Here is a 20,518-nt window from a genome sequence, read left to right on the forward strand (position 1 = left end):
TACACATATGTATATATATCTATGCATGTATATATATGTATGCAGATTAAAGTGAGAAATTAAGGCAAATAGAAAAGTTTCCTTTCAAATATATGTCTTCATATCACAGGAGCCGAATAATTACTTGTTGACTAGAAGTGATATTTAGGAAATAAATTAATATTGAAAAATAAATTTTTCATAAAGTATACATAGAGAGCTTTATTCTTCAAACTTTTTACCTTAAAATGTTTAAATAAAGCTAAACATTGAAAGAATAAACACATATATTGTTCACTTAGATTTAATAATTATTGTTACTATATTGTTAACTTTTGCACTTGTTCTGTGTGTGTGTGTTTATGTCTTTATGTATAAATAGCTTTAGCTATATATCTGTGAGTTTGTGATGAGGAGCTTTTTTTGGTCTCCTGTTCACATTGGTGTGGAGTCCTAGGGTACAAATAGCCTCAGGGGACACCTAGAGGGCATCTACAAGGTCAAATGCGGTGGTTTTACAATATATTTTCCCAAGTGCACACCCCAAAGAATTTTTAAAAATCTTGAAATCCACTACATGTGATACTATAGTACTGCCTAGAATATCAGTACAGTAGCAAATTTATGTATTATCAAACATACACAAGTCACAAAATATAAAGAAAGTTCTGAAGATTAAATAAGATATTTGTCCTTTTTCATTTAATTTATTAAGGATACTAAACATTTTTGTTCTCATTGAAATATCAAATAATCAATAGTAGATTTTAGTGACAGCATGTAATTAAAAATATTTTATTATTTTTTAAAACATAGTTTAATTCTGAATTAAATTTATTAATTAACTAAATTAGAAATAAACCTAGTTGAGTTCTAAATTAGCTTTACTTCAAGTCCTGTTTCTAATGGCTATAGAACTGAAAAAGGTATTTCACAAATATACATAAAACTAAGGGAAGAAGAGTTTCATTGGCTGCACTTATTAAATGATAATGTACATTTTCTTATTTATTTTGTTTTTTTTAAATGTTTATTTTATATTGGAGTATAGTTGATTAATAATGTTGTGTTAGTTTCAGGTGTAGAGCAAAGTGATTCAGTTATACATTTACATGTATCTATTCTTTTTCAAATTTTTTTCCCATTTAGGTTATTACAGAACATTGAGCACAGTTCCCTGTGCTATACAGTAGGTCCTTGTTGGTTATCTATTTTGAATATAGCAGTGCGTACATGTCAATCCCAAGATAATGCACATTTTCAACCACATTCATCAATAATGAATGCAAAGGTTTGTGTTAGTTCAACTAATGTATTTCCATATAATGCCAATGATTTGCTTTAGCAAACTAATTGGAAGATGCTGGATTTTAATCATTTTAGCAAATTGGTTAAAAATAAATTCCTGAAATTCTTCATTTGGAAGATTAACAGGTTAGAAAATTATGTTTCCAAGTTTCTTTTTTTAAAAATTTGACCAAGTATGAAAATCTTTTATTTAGAGTCGAAATACTTAATATCATGTCAGTAACAAAACTCACCTAATGACAGTAACATTTTCAAACATCTATTTTCAACATTCTTTTTTATTCTATGAGATTCTTTTGGAAAAGCAGCTATGTTTTCAATTATTTTTTAAAAAATATCTCTCCCTTAAAGCAATAACTATAACTATATGTATATATGTATAAACTACATACATATAGTTATAACTGTTGACAGCCATGTATATCACATAAAAGATCTGCAAAAGTAGAGCAAATTTATTTTTGTTAAAAAAAGAAATGTGTAACTCATCTTTAAGCTCAATGTCTGTTTTAAGTACTTCACTATTGGATAACCTTCAAACTCCTGTATGGTACAAAAGGTTTTCATGGTCACTCCTGATTTCTTTACAAGGTGTTCTCAAGATTCTGCTATTTAAAATCATGTACATTTGGCCCTCTGTTCCACGGCTTCTGCATCCATGTGGATACAGTAAGCTATGATACTTTGCCATTTTATATAAGGGACTTGAGCATCTGCAGAATTTGGTATCTGTGGGGGTCCTGGAACCAATCCCCCTGCAGATACCAAGGGATGACTCTATTCCATCAGTCTGTTACTTCACAGTAGACTGAATGACTCAAAACTGAATCAATGATTTAGAAGGCCACTATCAGGCCCTTCGTGTCATATAATTTCTTTTATTCTCTTCTCTCAGGATACCTGACATTCTCTTCATGACATATATACCATTATCACTCTAAGTATCAGAAATAGGAATGCATTTATTATTTTTTTCTTTCTTTTATCAGAAAAAGTTATAAATATGGACAATTTAATTTGTGTTTCCAGATCCTCAATATGTGATTTTTCATGCTCCTTGAGACATGTGCATCCTTTTTTTGGAGACCACAAATATAAAGGACTTTTCAAACTTGGGTGTGATTCAGGCAGTCTTCAGTAACAGGATACAATATGCCCTGAAGAACATCTATCTCAGGAGGTCTTACTTTGGGTCAGGGCTCAGGAAGGCGTCTTTCCAGGAGATCTGCCAGGATTAACAGTAACCCAGCAGATCCAGCCCTTTGGAAAGAGGACTGGGCAAGAAAGAGCAAGGACAGTCAATTCAAAGAAATTGTCATTCATATTACAACAGAGTATTGCACCACGAAACTTATGGATTGGAAATCAGGATGAGTGCAATCAGATAGACCACGCTGAAAACCAGGAGGCAAGTGTGCATGTGGGGCTTGCCCTGGCATACCTAATCAGGTTTTAGTTCATAATGGAGAAGTCTTATGGGAGAAGAGAGGGAGGGAATGAAGGAACACAGTAGCCATGACAGGCCATTATATCCCAAGTATGAGTTTGACTATTCCAACACCCATTGGAGGATGCAGTAGTGGCTGTACTATTTACTTCTTTTGTCAGTCAAGACTGGTTCCAAATTTGAAGGAGATTATTAAGCCTGCAGCATGTGAGAGAAGAAACAACAAGAGGCTGATTAAAATATGGACAATAAATGCACTAACATTTTGTAAGATATTATTATAAATGTTTGTGAGCCATTGGTAGTATGATGAAAGCTACCAACTCAGTCAAGCTTCATATTCAGTGTAACTACCAAGTTGTTTTACATGCTTATCTTTATCTACTAAGCTATGATTCCTAAAGAAATTACAGGGGCTACTGAATAAAAAAGACCAGATTCTGACCAAATTCCATCATTTACAACCTGTGTGAACTAAGAAAGTTGTATAACAAGTTTGAGTCTCAGTTTCCTGAATCCTTACCTCATAGATTTGTTCTGAGGATTAAATAGATTATTTTTAAAGTTCTTAACACAGTGTTTAACATACTCTAAGTACTTAATAACTGGTAGCTATCATTATTACTTTTAAGTCTCAATATTTGGTAAATGAAGGAACAAGTATACCTAATTTCAAATGTTTATATTTTTAAAACCAACTATCTAGACTTATACTGAAACTATTTATAAAATAAAGAGTTTTTTTCTGAGGACAGCAGATTTAAGGAAGATAGAGTACACTATTCATACTTTCTCCTATTCCTCATGCTAAGTACAGTTTAAAAACCCTGGACATTATATATAAACAAACATAAGAAGACTCTGAAGTGTGGAGAGAAGGAGGAAGATTGGCTAGAAACTTTGGGACACAAGTCCCAAAGTGATGAATTCCCTGGGTTTGTTTTTTTCTCACATATCCCAAACAGGGTATTGGAGAAGTAGACTACCCAGAAATGCCAAAGAGTGCAGGAAAACCCCCCACCAAAGGCCTGCTCTCTCTCACCAAAGGGACAGGAAAGGAGTACTCTAGTAAGACAGAACACTTTTAGACAATCATTATGCTATTTCAGCCAAATACCACCAGGAAAAAACTATGACTGCATCCCCACCCATTCCAGAAAAGGCCATGTGGGGAACCTATACTTCCACTATCACCTGATTATAATGAGATACCCCACGTTCTCCTGTCCCCTACCTCCCCTGCCTCAAGCCAGGGTTGTGTCAGAAAAGACTGAGTGCAGATCTGGAACTTTCATCCATGCCAGGGGTCAAAAATTTTTTTATTTCTGTGGTGTTAGTGGAGACCCCTTGGGGAGCCTGAACCTTTACTCCCAAGGTACCCCTTTCCTTCCCTGCTGGGACGGTGTCAGAGGAGGCCTAAGAAAGAGTCAGGACTTTTGCCAGGGCTCAGGGATAATAGCCATACTCTTGTGATGGAGGCTACATGGAGAGAAAGCCTGAACTCCCACCCTGTCCAGCAGTAATAAGGAACCCCTCCTTCCACGAGGTGTTAAAGAGGCTAAGTGGAGAACCTATACCTTCCACTACTATTTGGCAGGGAGAAGGCTGAGTCCTCGTTTACCCCTTGAGAGCTGTGACAGAAGAGACCTGCTAAAACATGAAATTTAAATAAGATCCAAAAACTCAGTAAGTAAGCAAACTACTGAGTAAAAGCTGCCCTGGAGTCAGAGAGATCTGAGTTAAATAAGATCCAGAGTCTCCTAACATAATAGCCAAAATGTTTAGATATGCATAAAAAAAAATCACTCATACCAAGACTAAGGACATCTTAATTGAGTAAGAAAATGCAATCAACAGATGCTAACACTGAGATGACAAATGTGTCAGGATTATCTGGCAAAGATTTTAAAGCAGTCATCATAAAAATGCTTCAAGTAGTAATTATAAACACACTTGGAACAAATGAAAAACTAAAAAGTCTCAGCAAGAAATACAATATATAAATAATAACCAAATGAAAATGTTAGATCTAAGATATATAATAACTGAAATAAAAAATTCAGTGGATGTGCTCAATAGCAGAATTCAAGGGTAGAACAACAGACATTATACAATCTAAAAACAGAAAGAACAGACTAAAATGAGATGAACAGAGACTCAGGGTTTGTAAGATTTTAACAAAAGATCTAACATTTAGTATTGGAATTCCAGAAGGAGAGAAGAAATATGGTGGAGCTCAAAAAGTACTCAATGAAATAATGGCTGAAAATTTCCTAAACTTGGCAAAAGAAAAAAAATCTACAAATTAAAGGTGTGTAAACACCAAACCCAAAGAAGTCCATGCTAAAATACACCATAGTCAAACTTCTGAAAACTGAGGACAAAAAAAATTTTTTTAGAAAGTAGCCAGAGAAGTGATGCATTACTTATAATGGAACACCAATTTGAATAAACAGCAAAGTTCTCACCAAGAACCAGGGAGGCCAGAGAGAAGTGACACATATTTCTAAAGTGCTGAAAGAAAAGGACAGTTAACCCAGAATCCCATATCAGGTAAAAATCCATAAGAAGACAATTTTCAGATAAAAGAAAACTAAGAGAATTTGTTGCCAACAGACCTACCCAAAATGAATACCTAATAAAACTCTCTAGACAAAAAGGAAATAATAAAAGATGGAGTCTTTGAATATCAGGCAGGAAGGAAGAACATAATAAGCAAAAATAGGGATAAATACAGTAGACTTTCCTTCTCTTGAGTTTTCTAAATTATGTTTACAGTATAAGCCAAAATTTTAACAATGTCTAATGTGATTCTCATAGTATGTAGATATATTAGAGACAATTTATTATAAATGAGGGAAGGTGAATATATTATAAATAAAGGGAGGTAAAGTTTCTAACTTCACTTGAATTGGCAAAATTTCAACACTAGTACTCTGTAACAAGTTATGTATATATAATGTAATAGCTAGAGCAACCACAAAAAAAGCTATACAGAGACACTAAAAAACACTATGAATAAATCAAAATAGAATGCTAAAAGATCTTCAAATATGCACAGGAAGGCATGAAAAAGATAAGATTTTTGGTAGACATAGAATTTTTTTAAAATTTACATGGAAAGGCAAAAGAAATGGAATCACTGACATAATAAATTTTGAAAAAAAAAGAATAAAGTATGAAGAATCAGTCTATGCTATTTCACAAATTACATAGCTACACAACTCAAGATTGGTGGTATTGGTAGAGGGATAGAAACATGGATCATTGGAACAAAATAGAGAACAAGGAAATAACCCAAACAAATATAGCTAACTCATTCTTGACAAAGGTTTGAAAGTAATTTAACGGAGGAAGAATTGTCCTTTCAACAAATGGTGCTGGAATAATTAGATATCCATAGGAAAAAAAATAAACCCCAACTTAAACCACAAACCTTTAACAAAACCGTCAAGATTTGGCTGGGAAAACTTGAAAAAAACACTAGAGGTGAGCATTTAATGTAGATAGTTGTATATCTAAAACTAAAACAAAGGTGGGTACAAGAGTGGAAAAATAAAACAGAATTTGCAAATCTGGTACAAGACAAAGCAGAACTCAACTGAAAAAGCATTAAACTTTGACAATGAAGAACATATTTTAATTCTAAAAGCCATATTTTACAATACAGATATAACTTATGAATATTTTGGCCTCCAATAACACAGCATCCACATTTTAAAAAGCAAAGGATGGAAAGAAAAATAGATATAAATACTAGTTATAGGCTATTTTAAACATACCAGTCTTAATACAAGAACAAATTACAGGTCAGGATACAAAAAAATGAAGTAACATAATGAATTACTATATGTTATGGATATATATCAAACTTTAAACTGTGACAATAGAGAATAAACCACATGCAAGTCCCTTCACTGCAAAAAGGGAGAATGCTTTTATAGAGAGGAAAGGAAGATGGTGGGGGGAGGGGTCTATTGTAAACAAAGAATCCATGGCTTTTTTTTTTTTTTAGCGAATTTATTGGAGTATAGTTGCTTTACAATGGTGTGTTAGTTTCTGATTTATAAAAAAGTAAATCAGCTATACATATACATACACCCCCATATCTCCTCCCTCTGGCGTCTCCCTCCCACCCTCCCTATCCCACCTGTCTAGGTGGTCACAAAGCACCGAGCTGATCTCCCTTTGCTATGCAGCTGATACCACTAGTTATCTATTTTACATTTGGTAGTGTATATATGTACATGCCACTCTCTCACTTCGTCCCAGCTTACCGTTCCCCATCCCCGTGTCCTCAAGTCCATTCTCTACTTCTGCCTGTTTATTCCTGTCCTGCCCCTAGGTTCTTCACAGCAATTTTTTTTTTTTTAGATTCCATATATATGTGTTAACATACGGTATTTGTTTTTCTCTTTCTAATTTACTTCACTCTGTATGACAGACTCTAGGTCCATCCACCTCATTAAAAATAGCTCAATTTCGTTTCTTTTTATGGCTGAGTAATATTCCATTGTATATATGTGCCACATCTTCTTTACTGATTCATCTGTCGATGGACACTTAGGTTGCTTCCATGTCCTGGCTATTGTAAATAGAGCTGTAATGAACATTGTGGTACATGACTCTTTTTGAATTATGGTTTTCTCAGGGAATATGCCCAGTAGTGGGACTGCTGTGTCATATTGTAGTTCTACTTTTAGTTTCTTAAGGAACCTCCATACTGTCCTCCATAGTGGCTATATCAATTTACATTCCCACCAACAGTGCAAGAGGGTTCCTTTTTCTCCACACTCCCTCCAGCATTTATTCTTTGTAGCTTTTTGATGATGGCCATTCTGACAGGGGTGAGGTGATACCTCATTGTAGTTTTGATTTGCATTTCTCTAATGATTAGTGATGGTGAGCATCCTTTCATGTGTTTCTTGGCAATCTGTATATCTTCTTTGGAGAAATGTCTATTTAGGTCTTCTGCCCATTTTTGGATTGGGTTGTTTGTTTTTTTTGATATTGAGCTGTATGAGCTGCTTGTAAATTTTGGAGATTAATCCTTCGTCAGTTGCTTCATTTGCAAATATTTTCTCCCATTCTGAGGGTTGTCTTTTAGTCTTGTTTATGGTTTCCTTTGCTGTGCAAAAGCTTCTAAGTTTCAATAGGTCCCATTTGTTTATTTTTGTTTTTATTTTCATTTCCCTAGGAGGGGAGTCAAAAAGGATCTTGCTGTGATTTGTGTCATAGAGTGTTCTGCCTATGTTTTCCTCTAAGAGTTTTATACTGTCTGGCCTTACATTTAGGTCTTTAATCCATTGTGAGTTTATTTTTGTGTATGGTATTAGGGAGTGTTCTAATTCCATTCTTTTACATGTAGCTGTCCAGTTTTTCCAGCACCACTTATTAAAGAGGCTGTCTTTTCTCCATTGTATATTCTTGCCTCCTTTATCAAAAATAAGGTGACCATATGTTCGTGGGTTTATCTCTGGGCTTTCTATCCTGTTCCATTGATCTATATTTCTGTTTTTGTGTCAGTACCATACTGTCTTGATTACTGTAGCTTTGTAGTATAGTCTGAAGTCAGGGAGCCTGATTCCTCCAGCTCCGTTTTTCTTTCTCAAGATTGCTTTGGCTATTCGGGGTCTTTTGTATTTATTTCCATACAAATTGTGAATTTTTTTGTTCTAGTTCTGTGAAAAATGCCATTGGTAGTTTGATAGGGATTGCATTGAATCTGTAGATTGCTTTGGGTAGTAGAGTCATTTTCACAATGTTGATTCTTCCAATCCAAGAACATGGTATATCTCTCCATCTGTTTGTATCATCTTTAATTTCTTTCATCAGTGTCTTATAGTTTTCTGCATACAGGTCTTTTGTCTCCTTAGGTTTACTCCTAGTTATTTCATTCTTTTTGTTGCAGTGGTAATTGGAAGGGTTTCCTTAATTTCTCTTTCAGATTTTTCATCATTAGTGTATAGGAATGCAAGAGATTTCTGTGAATTAATTTTGTATCCTGCAACTTTACCAAATTCATTGATTAGCTCTAGTAGTTTTCTGGTAGAGTCTTTAGGATTCTCTATGTATAGTAACATGTCATCTGCAAACAGTGACAGCTTTACTTCTTCTTTTCTGATTTGGATTCTTTTTATTCCTTTTTCTTCTCTGATTGCTGTGGCTAAAACTTCCAAAACTATGTTGAATAATAGTGGTGAGAGTGGACAACCTTGTCTTGTTCCCGATCTTAGAGGAAATGGTTTCGGTTTTTCACCATTGAAAATGATGCTGGCTGTGGGTTTGTCATATATGGCCTTTATTATGTTGAGGTAAGTTCCTTTTATGCTTACTTTCTGGAGGGTTTTTATCATAAATGGGTGTTGAATTTTATTGAAAGCTTTTTCTGCATCTATTGAGATGATCATATGGTTTTTATCCTTCAATTTGTTAATATGGTGTATCACATTGATTGATTTGCGAATATTGCAGAATCCTTGCATTCCTGGGATAAACCCCACTTGATCATGTGTAGGATCCTTTTAATGTGCTGTTGGATTCTGTTTGCTAGTATTTTGTTGAGGATTTTTGCATCTATGTTCATCAGTGATATTGGCCTGTAGTTTTCTTTCTTTGTGACATCTTTGTCTGGTTTTGGTATCAGGGTGATGGTGGCCTTGTAGAATGAGTTTTGGAGTATTCCTCCCTCTGCTATATTTTGGAAGAGTTTGAGAAGGATAGGTGTTAGCTCTTCTCTAAATGTTTGATAGAATTCGCCTGTGAAGCCATCTGGTCCTGGGCTTTTGTTTGTTGGATGATTTTTAATCACAGTCTCAATTTCAGTGCTTGTGATTGGTCTGTTTATATTTTCTATTTCTTTCTGGTTCAGTCTCAGAAGGTTGTGCTTTTCTAAGAATTTGTCCACTTGTTCCAGGTTGTCCATTTTATTGGCATAGAGTTGCTTATAGTAATCTCTCATGATCCTTTGTATTTCTGCAGTGTCAGCTGTTACTTCTCCTTTTTCATTTCTAATTCTATTGATTTGACTCTTCTCCCTTTTTTTCTTGATGAGTCTGGCTAATGGTTTATCAACTTTAGCTTCTCAAAGAACCAGCTTTTAGTTTTATTGATCTTTGCTCTTGTTTTCTTCATTTCTTTTTCATTTATTTCTGATCTGATCTTTATGATTTCTTTCCTTCAGCTAACTTTGGGGTTTTTTTGTTCTTCTTTCTCTAATTGTTTTAGGTATAAGGTTAGGTTGTTTATTTGCGATGTTTCTTGTTTCCTGAGGTAGGATTGTATTGCTATAAACTTCCCTCTTAGAACTGCTTTTGCTGTATCCCATACATTTTGGGTCGTCGTGTTTTCATTGTCATTTGTTTCTAGGTATTTTTTGATTTCCTCTTTGATTTCTTCACTGATCTCTTGGTTATTCAGTAGTGTATTGTTTAGCCTCCATGTGTTTGTATTTTTTACAGATGTTTTCCTGTAATTGATATCTAGTCTCATAGCGTTGTGAACGGAAAAGATACTTGGTAAGATTTCAATTTTCTTAAATTTACCAAGGCTTGATTTGTGACCCAAGATGTGATCTATTCTGGAGAATGTTCTGTGAGCACTTGAGAAGAAAGTGTATTCTGTTGTTTTTGGATGGAATGTCCGATAAATTTCAGTTAAGTCCATCTTGTTTAATGTATCATTTAAACCTTGTGTTTTCTTATTTCATTTTGGATGATCTGTCCATTGGTGAAAGTCGGGTGTTAAAGTCCCCTACTGTGATTGTGTTATTGTCAATTTCCCCTTTTATGGCTGTTAGGATTTGCGTTATGTATTGAGGTGTTCCTATGTTGACTGCATAAATATTTACAATTGTTATATCTTCTTCTTGGATTGATATGTTGATCATCATGTAGTCTCCTTCTTTGTCTCTTGTAGTAGTCTTGATTTTAAAGTCTATTTTGTCTGATATGAGAATTGCTACTCCAGCTTTCTTTTGATTTCCATTTGCATGAATATCTTTTTCCATCCCCTCACTTTCAGTCTGTATGTGTCCCTAGGTCTGAAGTGGGTCTCTTGTAGATAGCATATATATGGGTCTTGTTTTTGTATCCATTCAGCCATTCTATGTCTTTTGGTTGGAGCATTTATTCCATTTACATTGAAGGTAATTATTGATATGTATGTTCCTATTACCTTTTTCTTTATCGTTTTGGGTTTGTTATTGTAGGTCTTTTCCTTCTCTTATGTTTCCTGTCTAGAGAAGTTCCTTTAACATTTGTTGTAAAGCTGGTTTGGTGGTGCTGAATTCTCTTAGCTTTTGCCTGTCTGTAAAGGTGTCAATTTCCCCGTCAAATGTGAATGAGATCCTTGCTGGGTAGAGTAATCTTGGCTGTAGGTTTTTCTCCTTCATCACTTTAAATATGTCCTGCCACTCCCTTCTGGCTTGCAGAGTTTCTGCTGAAAGATCAGCTGTTAATCTTATGGGGATTCCCTTGTATGTTAATTGTTGTTTTTTCCTTGCTGCTTTTAATATATTTTCTTTGTATTTAACTTTTGATAGTTTGATTAATATGTGTCTTGTTGTGTTTCTCCTTGGATTTATCCTGTATGGGACTCTCTGTGCTTCATGGACTTGATTAACTATTTCCTTTCCCATATTAGGGAAGTTTTCAACTATAATCTCTTCAAATATTTTCTCAGTCCCTTTTTTTTTTCTCTTCTTCTTCTGGGACCCCCTATAATTCAAATGTTGGTGCATTGAATGTTTTTCCAGATGTCTCTGAGACTGTCTTCAATTCTTTTTTATTCTTTTTTCTTTATTCTGCTCTGTGGTAGCTATTTCCACTGTGTTATCTTCCAGGTCACTTATCCGTTCATCTGCCTCAGTTATTCTGCTATTGATTCCTTCTAGAGAATTTTCAGTTTCATTTATTGTGTTGTTCCTCATTGTTTGTTTGCTCTTTAGTTCTTCTAGGTCCTTGTTAAACGTTTCTTTTATTTTCTCCATTCGGTTTCCAAGATTTTGGATCATCTTTACTATCATTACTCTGAATTCTTTTTCAGGTAGACTGCCTACTTCCTCTTCATTTGTTTGGTCTGGTGGGTTTTTACCTTGCTCCTTCATCTGCTGTGTGTTTCTCTGTCTTCTCATTTTGCTTAACTTGCTGTGTTTGTGGACTTCTTTTCGTAGGCTGCAGGTTCATAGTTCCCCTTGTTTTTGGCGTCTGCCCCCAGTGGCTAAGGTTGGTTCAGTGGGTTGTGTAGACTTCCTGGTGGAGGGCACTGGTGCCTGTGTTCTGGTGGATGAGACTGGATCTTTTCTTTCAGGTGGGCAGGACCACCTCCAGTGGTGTGTTTTGGTGTGTCTGTGACCTTATTATGATTTTAGGCAGCCTCTCTGCTAATGGGTGGAGTTGTGCTCCTGTCTTGCTAGCTGTTTAGCATAGGGTGTCCAGCAGTGTAGCTCACTGGTTGTTGAGTGGAGCTGGGTCTTAGCGTTGAGATGGTGATCTCTGGGAGAGCTTTTGCCATTTGATATTACATGGAGCTGGGAAGTTTCTGGTGGACCAATGTCCTGAACTTGGCTCTCCCTCCTCAGAGGCACAGGACTCACAAGCGGCCAGAGCACCAAGATCCTGTCAGCCACATGGCTCAGAAAAAAAGGGAGAAAGAAAGAAAGAAGGAAAAAGTACAATAAAATAAAAGAGAGTTATTAAAATAAAAAATAAAAAAAATAATTAAAAATTTAAAAATTAAAAAGTAATAAAAAAGAAAGAAAAAAGACAGGAACCAAACCAAAAAACAAATCCACCAATGATAGCAAGTGCTAAAAATTATACACACACACACACACACACACAGACACGGACAGACAGAACCCTAGGACAAATGGTAAAATCAAAGCTATACAGACAAAATCACATAAAGAAGCATACACATACACAGTCACAAAAAGAGAAAAAGGAAAAAAATATATATATCTTTTGGGAAGTCTGAGGTCTTCTGCCAGCATTCAGTAGGTGTTCTGTAGGAGTTTTTCCACATGTAGATGTATTTCTGATGTATTTGTGGGGAGGAAGGTGAGCTCCATGTCTTACTCCTCCGCCATCTTGAAGGTCTCCTCTAATCCATCACTTTTTATTGGTTACGTCCTTGTCAGGAAAGAAGACTTTTTATCTTCCTGTTGGGGTCTGTTATCTTTACAGGGCATGAAAGCTCCTTCTTCTGGTGTCTCAACTCTATTTAATTCAAGTTTCTGTTTATTAATTTTTTACTCTTCCCCCCTTTGATCAAGATCTTTTTCCTGAAAGCATCAAGAGTGTTAGTTTTTCTACTTTCAGTGACTTTTTGTCTCAATACCAGGAAAGACCTTTCCTGCATGTTGTGTCTCACATTGGAGGGAAAGTGCAGAGATTGGAAACCTAGTGAGGTCACATTTGAGTAACAGGGAGGGATGGGAAGGAGAATACTCAGGCATTTTTTGGTCTAAATTCTACATGTCATCAAGATCATAAACAATGGAGATCCCCTGAAGTGTTATGGCATCATTAAAGGTTTGGCAACAAAATTCCAAACAGGCCTGGTCCGATTGTCTTGAGAGAGCTTTCTCATCAGATGTCCTTTGCTTTACTTCTGGGAAATCTTTATTTTCAGGTCACCAGATGATGTGCAGGTCCAGACAGCCTTCAGCATCTTCTTTAGGTATGTCGCATGAATCCAAGAGTCTATACTTTGGAGTTTGGTGGCACAAGAGTTGGTTAGGAATACCTAATCAGGACATTTTCAGTGAGGTTGAGTAGTGTTCTGGAGGTAGCTTTTCCAATAGATGAAATCTCTAATTTGAAAGGTGTGATGCTTAGGGTCTTCATCTCCTGAGAGCAAACTATGAAAAGATTGTTCTACCAAAACGTGGTTAGTTTTAATAGAAGCAATTAGGCCTTTGCAATATTGGAGTTATCTCTCCTTTTGTTGGTTGTATTTCAAAAGAGGCAGGAGCCAAGTGCATTGGGCATCCTGTGACTGTCTCAAAGGGTGAGAGATTAGGAGTTCCCAAAGGGGTGGATTTGAAATTTAGAAGGACCAGTGACAACGCTTTGGAGGTATTTGGAGGGCCTATACAAATTTTGCCAAATGAGTCTTAATAATGCTGTTGGTGAATTCAACTAAACCAGAGGATTGAGGGTGTTAGACACAGTAACCCATAAAATTGGGTAGGGTTGTTTTTATTTAATAAAACATACAGAGGTTTGGCCATAAGAGAAAAATTTGAAATCCAATTTCAGCAATTACCAACTAGTCTGAGAAAACCTCACACTTGGTGCTTAGCTTTGAGTTTTAGGAAACTTAGGACACCATGAAGTCTATCTGGATCCAGGTGTAGCCCTTGTTCTGATAACAGGTGCTCTAAATATAGAAACTGGGTTTGGTCAAACTGCAATTTTTCTTTGACGACCTTAGGTCCCTTTAAGGCTAAAAGCTTTAGCAAGTGGATGCTGTCTTCCTGTGAGGAGGCTTGAGAAGGAGAGCAAAGAACCAAATCATCCACATGTTTCAAGAAAGCAGAGATACTGGGGAACTTTATATCATCCATATCAGCCTTCAGGATTTGCAAGAAATAAAAAGGACTCTCAGTAAAACCCTGAAGCATTACTGTTTAGATGAATTGTTTTTCTTCCCAAGTGAAGGCAAAAAGGAATTGGTTAGCTTTCTCAACTGGAATACTAAAGAATACATTGCATAATCAATTACAGTAAAGAATTTACTTCCGGTAATTCCCACGGATGTTAGTAATGTCTGAGGTTTAGGAAAAAATAGGGTGTTGAGGGATAATAATGTTATTGCTCAGAAGTCCTGGACAAACCTCCACCCTCAGCCCTTAGGTTTTCTCACCAGTGAAAGAGGACAATTACAAGGACCAGTACAAGGGATAATGAGGCCTTGACCCTTGTAATCTTCTATAATGGGCTTCTTTACTTACAGGGTATTGATTAATTTGGGGAAGAGGTTTTGAGGGATCTATTTGACTCTTGATGGGAGATGCTCCGTGAGTTTTGCCAGTATCAGTTAGATATTTTGCCCATAAGAAAAATGGTAGCTAATTTAATAGGGACAGATGATCAGTGTTTCCAGAAACTGTTCTAGTATCATCAGAGATGGACAAAATGAAATATGTCAAAGGTTCATTTCATTCACTTGATTGCTTACTTTGATGACTATTGTCAATTTCTAGAATTACTGCCCCCTTTTGGGATAAATTCCAGTATGATAATTCTCTAAGAATTCTTGGCCTAGTAGTAAATGGATAAGGGTGGAGAAACTAAGGAGAAAAGAATGTGTATCTCTCAAAGGGCCTAAAAAAATAGGAATAGGATCCGAGGCAGGAACATCTTGAAGTTCATTTGAACTATTTGAACTGCTTCAGTACTCTGAGGTAGGGGCTGCATTACAGCAGTGGGGCTGAGCACCGAGAGTGTGGCTCTGATGTCCATTAGGACTGAAAGAGATTCATCCCTAATCTGGAGAAATGTTTCTCTAAACCTATTAAGAAGGAAGTTTGGGAAAAGCTCCTGTAGTTTTTCAGAGCCATATCATTGAGAATAGGGAGGACGCTGGAAAGGCTGGTTAGGGGAGTAAACGTGACTAAAGTGCTTAAATTTGTAACAATCTCTTTTCCACTGTCCTGGCTCTTTGCAATGATAGCAGAAACTAGGAGGGTTTTGGTTTCATTTAGGAGCCTTCATTTGCTGGAGTTGATGATTAAGTATTCTAGTGGTCTTCCTTTGAGATAAATCATCTAGAGTGGGCGAGAGCTCATTTGCCAGATTAACTAAATCTGGAGTACACACAGTTTCCCATTCCATCCTGGTCTTTTTTACTAGAAGGGAAAGGTCATGATTCAGCCCATTAATAAACATAACAATTAAAAGCTACCCAGGTGGAATCAACATCTGCAGAAAGACCAAAATTTTCTTTAAAAACAGTCTGAAGTGGACTGTAATATTCATGAACAGGTTCATCAGATTTTTGCATGCAAGGCTGAATTTTGTTCCAATCAACAGGCTTTTGAAAAGCCCTGGGAATTGCTGGATTAAGTTGCCTAGCGATACTGGAGTGATCATATAATAATTTGTGGGCTGGTCTCCCGGTGGTAATTTTAGAGGCCTTTCAGGATTTTGCCAATTAGCAGTTGTCATCCAATGTTGGGCCTGACATTCATCAACGAGTATATGAACTAGCTGATATAAGTCAGAGAAACCAGATTGATAAATTTGAACGACTATAGGAAAATCCTCATCAAATCTGTGAGGATCTTCAGTTACTTTGGGAAAATCTTTGACTATGGCTCAGTTCAACTTTAGTCCAGGGAATATAAGAAATTAAGGGTTTCCCCCCTGGATCCTCATAAGACTTAATTTTAAAGGGACAGGTTCTGACAAGTTTGGAGGAAAAGGGAGTGGAAAGAGTTTCAGAGAAAAGGGGAAGTTTGATAGGAAAATTAGTTTAGGGAAACTGAGGGTAGAGAGAAGGTGTAGATAGTGTAGAAGGGAAGGAGAAAGATGGTGCCAGAGGTGACTCTGACGTCAAGGAGCCGAGGAAGAGAGACAAGACAGCAGGGGAGGCAGAGCTTGAGACAAAGAGGCCGAGGAAGAAGAGCCCGCGCCTTCAGGATCCATTTTATCTTCCTCTGATAGTTTGTTTGCCTCAGTTAACCTTCAAATCTTCTCTTGAAGCGAGGCAATTTTAGATTCCTGATTGGAAAGCCTCAAAATATCAATTGAAATAAGCATCCTACTCAGTTCTGGAAATTTTTGAGCTACTGTAGTCCAATTTGGTTTGAAGGAAGTTAAGTTTGGGTATTTCAAAAGGTTCCCATAACGGCCACTGATATTCTAAATTGCCTTTGGTCTCCTTGGTCCATTTTGTTAGAAATGCACATCAGGAAGGACTGTGGCTTTTAAAAATAAAATCGGCCAAGTCCCTGTAGGGGGGCACCCTTAAAATATTTATATAACTGTGATCTCTTTTCTCAGAGGTTTTTCTCTAGAGTAAAGAACAATTTTCAAATAGCTCAAGCAGTTTACAGCTCAAACAGCTCAATTCAAACAAGCTAATCCCAGCCAGTTCTAAAGAGACAGCTTGGTCTGGGGGAAGTCAGGCCAAAGGCTTTTTTAGCCAGTTTCCAGAGAACAGCCCCTTCCAAGAGAATAGGCCAAAGGCTGAAAAATTGGCACAGATTCAGAGAAGCAGCTCCTGCTCCAGAAGCAAACAGCAAAAAAGGCATTTTCAGCCAGCTTTGGTTGAAACAGTCTGATCTCAAAATCAGACTAAAGTGCCAAATGAATACTTGCATATGGAACAAGGCCTTAACTAGAAAGATAAAATCTTAAAATAGATCCCAAATAAAACTTGGAGAGCTCCAGAAGCAAAGAGGGTGGAGCTTGGATCCAAAAGAAAGAGCTACCTTCAAAATCCAGGGTCAAAGAGAAAAGTGGTGAGCAACAGTGGGCTCAATTTTGAGTACCACACCTGTTTGCTCACTAGTCTCGGAGTTGTTGGGGGTCTTCTCCCGTCCTTGCAGGGGCCACCAAATGTTGACCTAAAACAAATAGCCTGCCAGATATCTCTCTAGCAAAGATGAGTTTATTTGGGATCAGCAGAGAATTATTGAATACAATTTGGGATCTGCAATGATGACAAGCTACATGTTAGTTGCCACACAGCAAGGGAAGGAGAACACTTTTATAGAGGGTAAAAGGAAGTGGGGATGACAATAGTAAATAAAGAGTCCATGGCTTTTCATTGGCCGAATCCTTGCCAGGAAGGAGGAGGAGTCTTTCTTCTTCCTGTTGGGCTCTGTTATCATCACAGGATGTGAGAGCTCCCTTTTCTGATCTCCCCTTTCAGATCTCTTCTGATCTGAACTCTATTTAACTGAGGTTTCTGTCTATTAATTTTTTACAACTTAAAAATTTGCTTAAAGGGTATACCTTAGGTTAAGTGCTTTTATCACAAAAATAATAATAACAACAAATAAAGAGGGCAAGAGGAACTTTATACAGGTGATGGATATATTTATGACAAAGATTGTGATGGTTTCATTGTGTATATGCATCTCCAAATCATTAACTTGTATGTATTAAATATGTACAACTTTTGTATGTCAATCATACCTTAATAAAGTGCATTTTTAAAAAAGAACTTAATGTGATAAAGCACAAAAAGTGATAGCTTTAACTATAATAAATATAGTGGTTCTTTGAAAAAACAACAGAATATTTACCTAATTTAATGAACTTCTACCTAATGGTGCTAGACTTCTACCTAATTAATAAAGAAAGTGAAGAAAACACAGACATACAAAGTAAGAAATGGCATAAAGGTAATAACATTGAAACAGAAGAACTATTTAAAAAAATATTGAAGAGGCTACTTTAAAAACCTCTATGCAAATAAATTTAAAAGCCTAGTGTAAGTTAATACATTCAGGAAAATAACTTTTACCAAAACTGATCTTTTAGAGATAAGAAGCTTAGAACATTAATTTTTGTAGAAGACATCTTAAAAGTTACTAAGGAACTACTCTACAATAAAGCACCAGGCCCAGTTAGTTTGCCAAAAGAAACCTACAAACCTCTAAAGAACAGATAATCACAATGCAAAATAAAATGTTTTGAGTGGAGTAAATGAAGAAAAATGCCCCAACTTTTTTTTGAAGCTAGTTTAAAATCAATAATTAAACCAAATAAAGATAGCGCAAAAAGTTACAAACCAGTAAATAGAATATTCATTACCCACTATATAATGAAAAGTAAGTGATATTTATTTCAGGAATGCAAGGTTGGTTATTTACATAAATATAGATATAAATATAGATATAGATATATGTTAGGAGAAGAGAAATAGTTCCACTCTCCCTTCTATTGCCTTTCTATTGTTTAGTTATTTAGCACTGTACTGGAGGTATTACCTAAGGCAACTTGATAAAAGAAATCAATTAGAGATGTCTGAATTAGAAAAGAAGTAATAATTCTCTATTAGCAAAAGATACAATAGTACACCTAGAAAACATGAGAGAATCAATTATAATATTGTCAAACAAAAAAAATGAGTAAGGTAGCAGGGTATACAAATGATATTCAAAAATCAGTAATTTTCATACATGTTAATAACCAATTAGAAAATAAATGTTAGCAAACACCTCATTTTCAATCATTAAAGAAAATTAAAATACTTGGAAATTAACTTAGAAAATGAGCAAAACCAACATGAAGAAAAACTTGAAATATTCCTAAAGGACACAAATGTAGATTTGTACAAAGAAAACACATTCCTGTTCTTCAACAGAAGTCAACATCATAAAGATGTCAGTTCTCCCAAAAGTAATTTGTAAATCTTATACAGTTCAATAAAGTACCAATAAACTAGTTTTATGCAGCTAGAAAACTTGATATTAAGTTTCATGTGAAAAAATAATCATGCAAGAATAACTAGGAAAAAATAGAAAAAGAGAAACTATAACAGACTCACAAAATATTAAAACATAAAATAGCCTCTATAATGAAAGCAGTATAGTATTGGCTCATAAATAGATAAAGACCAGTGGATAACAGAAATTTCAGAAACAGACCAAATTACGTATGGAAATTAAGTACATAATAAAGACGGCATCACAAATCACTGGGCAAAGATAGGCTTTTTCTTAAATAGTGCTGAGATCACTGGCTAGCCATTTTAAAAAGGATGGAGATGATGATCCATGTCAGACACCATGTGTAAGAAAAAACTCTAAATGGGTCAGGGACTTACATATAAAAAATGTATACAAATAGAAAAAGACAAGATGTGTAAGTTCCTCAAAAACCTGGGTGTAGGAAAGGCTTTCTAAATATGACTCAAAATCCAGATGTAAAATTGAAAAATTGCTGAATTCTACTATACTAGAAAAAGCCAAACTTTTGGATGATGGAAACACAATAAAGCAAATGTAAAAAAAAAAAAAAAAAAGAAAAAGGAAAAACGACAAACTGGAGAAAAATTTAAATGTACAGCATAGCCTTTATAAAGGCTATAAAGGCTAGTGTCCCTAATATATAAAGAACCATCGATAGCATCATAGTGACTGTCTAGAAGTATCAGAGCAATTATTCACTTTATTTCTGAAACTTCCCTGTCATAATTATGCCTTTCATATAGAATCATTCATGTGGTAGTTTAAAAGAAAACATACATTTCCACTATTTGAATTATATTTGAGTGTAGCTGTAAATTCAGAATACAGAGTATAGCTGTAAATTCAGAGCCTTAGGCAAAATTGTCTTTTGGCAAATTGAATTAAGAATCGTTTGACTGCAAAAGTCATATCCACAGCCTGACTTTATGCTAATTGGCTAGGTGATTCAGGTTTTAAAAACAAATTTCTTTCCCTCATCTCCTAATCAATTTACTGCTCTGTCTTTTAAGTTTTACTACACGTTCTGGACGAGCCTATGGGTAAATCCACCAGTCTCTTTGACTAAATGGTTGTTAATGAATACAATATTGAGCTTTTTTGTTGGCTAAATTACCTCTAACAAGATATTTTAGAGTTAATTTAATGAAGTGCACTAGGAAGTTAAGTAAGTGGCTTATTTCATTGAGTGAGGCAAATTGTAAGAGAATAAACACAATAAATACTGTAAGGTGTGAGTAATTTTCTTGTTTACAAAGTATTTTGAAATCCTTCAAGTTGAAAATGTCACTCCTGTCATTAATCTCTTCCTTCTATGTCTTATCTCCGTGAATATTGGATTGATAAATTTCTTT

Source organism: Balaenoptera acutorostrata, chromosome 13 (genome assembly GCF_949987535.1).
Source record: "Balaenoptera acutorostrata chromosome 13, mBalAcu1.1, whole genome shotgun sequence".
Classification (NCBI taxonomy): domain Eukaryota; kingdom Metazoa; phylum Chordata; class Mammalia; order Artiodactyla; family Balaenopteridae; genus Balaenoptera; species Balaenoptera acutorostrata.